The 7,591-nt window shown below is 41.5% G+C and overlaps 1 pseudogene; it reads left to right on the forward strand.

Moving 5' to 3' along the window:
• LOC116563114 overlaps window positions 1-6,500 on the forward strand; it is a 23,095-nt pseudogene extending 16,595 nt beyond the window's left edge.
• Window positions 6,501-7,591: the final 1,091 nt, after the last annotated feature.

Genomic DNA, 7,591 nt, shown 5'->3' on the forward strand with positions numbered 1-7,591 from the left:
TTTTTTTTTTTTTTTTTTTTTTTTTTTTTTTTTTTTTTTACCATTTATTTATTTTATTGCATTTTAGGTTTTGGGGTACATGTGAAGATCATGCAAGATTGTTGCATAGGTACACACGTGGCAGTGTGATTTGCTGCCTTCCTCCCCATCACCTACATCTGGCATCTCTCCCCTTGCTATCTTTCCCCAACTCCCCATCCCCAACTGATTTTCCCCCAACTGATCCCAGTGTGTAGTGCTCCCCTCCCTGTGTCCATGTGTTCTCATTGTTCAACACCCGCCTATGAGTGAGAACATGCGGTGTTCGATCTTCTGCTCTTCTGTCAGTTTGCTGAGAATGATGGTTTCCAGTTTCATCCATGTCCCTACAAAGGACCCAAACTCATCGTTTTTGATGGCTGCATAATATTCCATGGTGTATATGTGCCACATTTTCCCTGTCCAGTCTATCGTCGATGGGCATTTGGATTGGTTCCAGGTATTTGCTATTGTAAAGAGTGCTGCAATGAACATTGGTGTGCATGTGTCCTTATAGCAGAATGATTTATAATCCTTTGGATATATACCCAGTAATGGGATTGCTGGGTCAAATGGAATTTCTATTTCTAGGTCCCTGAGGAATCGTCACACTGTCTTCCACAATGGTTGAACTAATTTACACTCCCACCAACAGTGTAAAAGTGTTCCTATTTCTCTACATCCTCTCCAGCATCTGTTGTCTCCAGATTTTTTAATGATAGCCATCCTAACTGGCGTGAGATGGTATCTCAATGTTGTTTTGATTTGCATTTCTCTGATGACCAGTGATGATGAGCATTTTTTCATATGTTTGTTGGCCTCATGTATGTCTTCTTTTGTAAAGTATCTGTTCATATCCTTTGCCCACTTTTGAATGGGCTTGTTAGTTTTTTTTCTTGTAAATCTGTTTTAATTCTTTGTAAATTCTGGATATCAGCCCTTTGTCAGATGAGTAAACTGCAAAAATTTTTTCCCATTCTGTTGGTTGCCGATTCACTCTAATGACTGTTTCTTTTGCTGTGCAGAAGCTGTGGAGTTTGATTAGGTCCCATTTGTCTATTTTGGCTTTTGTTGTTAATCCTTTTGGTGTTTTGGTCATGAAGTCCTTGCCTACACCTATGTCCTGAATGGTTTTGCCTAGATTTTCTTCTAGGGTTTTTATGGTGTTAGGTCTTATGTTTAAGTCTTTAATCCATCTGGAGTTAATTTTAGTGTAAGGTGTCAGGAAGGGGTCCAGCTTCTGCTTTCTGCACATGGCTGGCCAGTTTTCCCAACACCATTTATTAAACAGGGAATCCTTTCCCCGTTGCTTGTTTTTGTCTGGTTTGTCAAAGATCAGATGGTTGTAGATATGTTGTGTTGCCTCCGAGACCTCTGTTCTGTTCCATTGGCCTATATCTCTGTTTTGGTACCAGTACCATGCTGTTTTGATTACTGTAGCCTTGTAGTATAGTTTGAAGTCCGGTAGTGTGATACCTCCCGCTTTGTTCTTTTTGCTTAGAATTGACTTGGCTATGAGGGCTCTCTTTTGGTTCCATATGAAGTTTAAGGTGGTTTTTTCCAGTTCTGCGAAGAAGGTTATTGGTAGCTTGATGGGGGGATAGCATTGAATCTGTAAATTACTTTGGGCAGTATGGCCATTTTCATGATACTGATTCTTCCTAACCATGAACATGGAATGTTTCTCCATCTGTTTGTGTCCTCTCTTATTTCATTGAGCAGTGGCTTGTAGTTCTCCTTGAAGAGGTCCTTTACGTTCCTTGTTAGTTGTATTCCTAGGTATTTTATTCTCTTTGTGGCAATTGTGAATGGAAGTTCATTCTTGATTTGGCTCTCTTTAAGTCTGTTATTGGTGTATAGGAATGCATGTGATTTTTGCACATAGATTTTGTATCCTGAGACTTTGCTGAACTTGCTTATCTGTTTCAGGAGATTTTGGGCTGAGACAATGGGGTCTTGTAGATATACAATCATGTTGTTTGCAAATAGGGACAATTTGACTTCCTCCTTTCCTATTTCAATACCCTTTATTTCTTTTCCTTGCCTGATTGCTCTGGCTAGAACTTCTAGTACTATATTGAATAGGAGTGGTGAGAGAGGGCATCCTTGTCTAGTGCCAGATTTCAAGGGGAATGCTACCAGTTTTTGCCCATTCAGTATGATATTGGCTGTTGGTTTATCATAAATAGCTTGTATTATTTTGAGATATGTTCCATCAATACCTAGCTTATTGAGGGTTTTTAGCATAAAGGGCTGTTGAATTTTGTCAAAGGCCTTCTCTGCATCAATTGAGATAATCATGTGGTTTTTGTCTTTGGTTCTGTTTATGTGGTGAGTTACGTCTACAGACTTGCGTATGTTGAACCAGCCTTGCATCCCTGGGATGAAGCCTACTTGATCATGGTGGATAAGCTTTTTGATGTGCTGTTGCAATTGGCTTGTCAGTATTTTATTGAAGATTTTTGCATCTATGTTCATCATGGTTATCGGCCTGAAGTTTTCTTTTCTTGTTGAGTCTCTGCTGGGTTTTGGAATCAGGATGATGTTGGTCTCATAAAATGATTTGGGAAGAATTCCCTGTTTTTGTATTGTTTGGAATAGTTTCAGAAGGAATGGTACCAGCTCCTCTTTGTATGTCTGGTAGAATTCGGCTGTGAACCCGTCTGGACCTGGGCTTTTTTTGGGTGGTAAACTCTTAATAGCTGCCTCAACTTCAGACCTTGTTATGAGTCTGTTCAGGGTTTCGGCTTCTTCCTGGTTTAGGCTTGGGAGGAGGCAAGTGTCCAGGAATGTATCCATTTCTTCCAGGTTTACTAGTTTATGTGCATAGAGTTGTTTGTAATAATCTCTGATGATGGTTTGAATTTCTGTGGAATCTGTGGTGATATCCCCTTTATCGTTTTTTATTGCATCAATTTGGTTATTCTCTCTTTTCTTTTTTATTAATATGGCTAGTGGTCTGTCTATTTTGTTGATCTTTTCAAAAAACCAGCTCCTGGATTTATTGATTTTGTGAAGGGTTTTTTGTGTCTCTATCTCCTTCAGTTCTGCTCTGATCTTAGCTATTTCTTGTCTTCTGCTAGACTTTGAGTTTTTTTGATTTTGCTCCTCTAGCTCTTTCAGTTTGGACAATTGGGTGTCAATTTTTGATTTCTCCTTGCTTCTCATGTGGGCACTTATTGCTATATATTTTCCTCTAGAGACTGCTTTAAATGTGTCCCAGAAATTCTGGTATGTTGAGTCTTCATTCTCGTTGGTTTTGAAGAACATCTTTATTTCTGTCTTCATTTCATTGTTTATCCAGTCAACATTCAAGAGCAAGTTGTTCAGTTTCCATGAAGCTGTATGGTTCTGGGTTAGTTTTTGAATTCTGAGTTCTAACTTGATTGCACTGTGGTCTGAGAGACTGTTTGTTGTGATTTCCGTTCTTTTGCATTTGCTGAGGAGTGATTTACTCCCAATTATGTGGTCAATTGTAGAGTAGGTGTGATGTGGTGCTGAGAAGAATGTATATTCTGTGGATTTGGGGTGTAGAGTTCTGTAAATGTCTATTAGGCTTGCTTGACCCAGGTCTGAGTTCAAGTCCTGGATGTCCTTGTTAATTTTCTGTCTGGTTGATTTGTCTAATATTGACAATGGTGTGTTAAAGTCTCCCACTATTATTGTGTGGGAGTCTAAGTCTCTTTGTAAGTCATTAAGAACTTGCCTTATATATCTGGGTGCTCCTGTATTGGGTGTGTATATATTTAGGATCATTAGTTCTTCTTGTTGCATTGTTCCTTTTACCATTATGTAATGTCCTTTTCTCTTTTGATCTTTGTTGCTTTAATATCTAATTTATCAGAGATGAGAATTGCAACTCCTGCTTTTTTTTGCTCTCCATTTGCTTGGTAAATCTTTCTCCATCCCTTTCTTTTGAGCCTTTGTGTATCCTTGCATGTGAGATGGGTTTCCTGGATACAGCACACCGATGGGTTTTGGCTTTTTATCCAATTTTCAAGTCTGTGTCTTTTGATTGGGACATTTAGTCCATTTACATTTAGGGTTAATATTGTTATGTGTCAATTTGGTACTGCCATTTTGGTGCTAGCTGGCTGTTTTGCCCATTAGTTGATGCAGATTCTTCATTGTGTTGTTTCTCTTTAGCATTTGGCATGTTTTTGGAGTGGCTGGTACTGGTTGTTCCTTTCTATGTGTAGAGCCTCTTTGAGGAGCTCTTGTAAAGCTGGCCTGGTGGTGACGAAATCTCTGAGTACTTGCATGTTCACAAAGAATTTTATTTTTCCTTCACTTATGAAGCTTAGTTTGGCTGTATAGGAGATTCTGGGTTGAAAGTTCTTTTCTTTAAGGATGTTGAATATTGGCCCCCACTCTCTTCTGGCTTGTAGGGTTTCTGCTGAGAGATCTGCTGTGAGTCTGATGGGCTTTACTTTGTGGGTAACCCAACCTTTCTCTCTGGCTGCCCTTAGTATTTTCTTCTTTATTTCAACCCTGGTGTACCTGACGATTATGTGCCTTGGGGTTGCTCTTCTTGACGAATATCTTTGTGGTGTTCTCTGTATTTCCTGGACTTGAATATTTGCCTGACTTGCTAGGTTGGGGAAGTTTTCCTGGATAATATCCTGAAGAGTATTTTCCAGCTTGGATTCATTCTCTTCGTCGCATACAGGTATGCCTATCAAACGTAGATTAGGCCTTTTCACATAGTCCCACATTTCTTGGAGACTTTGTTCATTCCTTTTTACCCTTTTTTCTCCGTTCTTGCCTTCCCATTTTATTTCATTGAGTTGATATTTGGCCTCTGATATCCTTTCTTCTGCTTGGTCAGTTCGGCTGTTGATACTTGTGTATGCTTCGTGAAGTTTTCGTGTTGTGTTTTTCAGCTCCATCAATTCACTTATATTCCTTTCTATTTTGTCCATTCTTGTTAGCATTTCATCAAATCTTTTTTCAAGGTTCTTAGTTTCTTTGCATTGGGTTAGAAGATGTTCTTTTAGTTCAGAGAAGTTTCTTACTACCCACCTTCTGAAGTCTGATTCTGTCATTTCATCACACTTGTTCTCCCTCCAACCTTGTTTCCTTGCTGGTGAGGAGTTGTGATCCCTTGTAGGAGGAGAGGTGTTCTCATTTCGTGTGTTTTCATCCTTTTTGCGCTGGTTTCTTCCCATCTTTAAGGATTTATCCACCTGTCGTCTTTGTAGTTGCTGGCTTTCAGATTGGGTCTCTGAGTTGACGTTCTGTTTGTTGATGATGAGGTTATGTGTGTTTCTTAGTTTTCCTTCTGACAGTCTGGCCCCTCTGCTGTAGGTCTGCTGAGGTCCACTCCAGGCCCTGCTTGCCTGGGGATCACCTGCAGCAGCTGCAGAACAGTAAGGGTTTTGCCAGTTTTCTTCTTCTGCTATCTTTGTCCCAGAAGGATACCCGCCAAGTGTAAGTCTGATCTCTCCTTTTTGAGGTGGCTCTTTGGATATACATGGGTCAGGCAGCTGCTTGAGGAGACAGTCTGTTCTTTATAGGAGCTCAAGTGCTGATTTGTGAGCTCCGTTGTTCATTCAGAGCTGCTGGGCAGGTATGTTTAGGTCTGCTGCAGCAGAACTCATAAACTGCTTTTTGTTCCCAGGTGCTCTGTCCCAGGGATTTAGGGCTTTATTTATGAGTTTCTGTTATGCTGCTGCCTTCTTTTTTTTTTTCCTTCAGAGCTGCCCTGCCCAACAAGGAGGCAGCCTAGTCACTGTCTGCCTGTAGAGGCTTTGCTGAGCTGCTGTGGTCTCCACCCAGCTGCTGAGTGAACTTCCCTGCAGTCCTGTTTATATGGGTGTAGTTGGAACTGCTTCGGCAATGGTGGCCCGCCTCTGTTAAGGCGGAGTCTCTCTGTAGTGGCGGGTTGCCTTGGCAGCTGCGGGCTGCCTCAGCATTTCCCGACTACCTCCGTAGTTGTGGGCTACCTTGGTAATGGCGGACGCCCCTCCCCCACAGAGCTGGACCATCCTGGGTTCAGCTGCGCTTGCTGTGAAACTCTCAATCCAGAGAGTTTCTGATTGCTGTTCTTTTGTGGGGGTAGTACCAGCCGAGCCTGATCGCCTGGCTCCCTGCCTCAGAGACATTTTTTGTTTTTTAAGTTGGTGTTCCAGTTGCCTGTTGAATAGGCGCCGGGATCTGTGTGTTTTCCCATGCTTGCAGCGACTCACTGCACTGGCTTAAACAGCGGCACTGAGATTTGTGGAGCTATTTTTTTGCCCTGGAATCTACTGTCCTGGACCCCTGTTCAGTCCCCTTTTTAAACAGATGAATGGGTGCCTTCCCGTGGCTCCAATCGCCAGCCAAAAGGGCACCCAGACCACTGTATTTTGTACAGAGGACCACTGCTCCCAGGCGCTGACAAAGCACCGGCGCTGGCCGGCACAGCCGCGCTGGCCGAAACAGCTATGCTGGCGACCGGTGGAGCTCCTCCGCCTGGGAATTTCCTAATCTGTGGGCAATAAAAATGTGGCATCCACTCACCCTCTGTGCTTTCACTGGGAGCTGCAATCCTGAGCTGTTCCTAAATGGCCATCTTGGATCCCCCCTGCAAAATCATCTTTTTAAAAGTGTTTAACATGTTCATCTAAAAAAGTTAACAGAAAACACAAAAACACTTTATTTTCCAGATTCTCATTAAAATTCAATTGTGATTTTTAGATTTGTGAATACTATGATTATTATTAGTTTTAGGGACTGGGTTTTCCTCTGTTACCTAGGCTGGAATGCAGTGGAACCCTCACATCTCAATAGAGAGTACTCTCTCCATTTTTATAGGAAACTGCTAACTAAAATTAGCATCTCTTCTTGTATAGTTTTATTTTCTTTGAGACAGAGTCTTGCTCTGTCACCTAGGCTGGAGTGAAAGGTGTGGACTCAGCTCACTGCACCTTCTGTCTCCCAGGTTCAAGTGATTCTCCTGCCTCAACCTTCTGAGTAGCTGAGATTACAGGTGTGTGCCACTATGCCTGGATCATTTTTGTATTTTTAGTAGAGACAGAGTTTCCCAATGTCGGTCAGGCTGGTCTCAAACTCCTGACCCTGTGATCGGCCCACCTCAGCCTCCCAAAGTGCTGGGATTACAGGTGTGAGCCACCATGCCCGGCCTTCTATGCTTTTTTTTTTTTTTAACTTTTTGATATTACTTTTAATACATAGGTTTATGTGCATAAAATACATATTGTTGCTTCCTGTGTTTCCAAAATATACATGAATCGTATCATATAGAACTTGCGTTTTTAAAACCTGTTCTTATTCACTCAATATTTTCAGTATTTACCTTTGTCAACCTTGCAAGTCTTTTTGTCTTTCTATAGATACATGGGTTTCTATTCTATTGAAAAGCCATGCTTTGTCTATCTCCTCATCTTCTAGGCACCTGAGAGCTCTTCTTTTTCCTTTCCTGCACTTTCTTACCTGGTAGGGAGGTTGTCTGTTTTGGAATGTATCACCTGGCTTCCTCTGCTCTTTTCCTTTTAGTTGGGTTCAAGAAACAGGAGGTACTAGCTGGAGAGCAATGTGTAGAAACAGATAGAAATCATAGTATTTATTTGCT

This window comes from Sapajus apella, unplaced genomic scaffold (assembly GCF_009761245.1).
Source record: "Sapajus apella isolate SASKATOON/1434 unplaced genomic scaffold, GSC_monkey_1.0 scaffold34, whole genome shotgun sequence".
In the NCBI taxonomy this organism is placed as follows: Eukaryota; Metazoa; Chordata; class Mammalia; order Primates; family Cebidae; genus Sapajus; species Sapajus apella.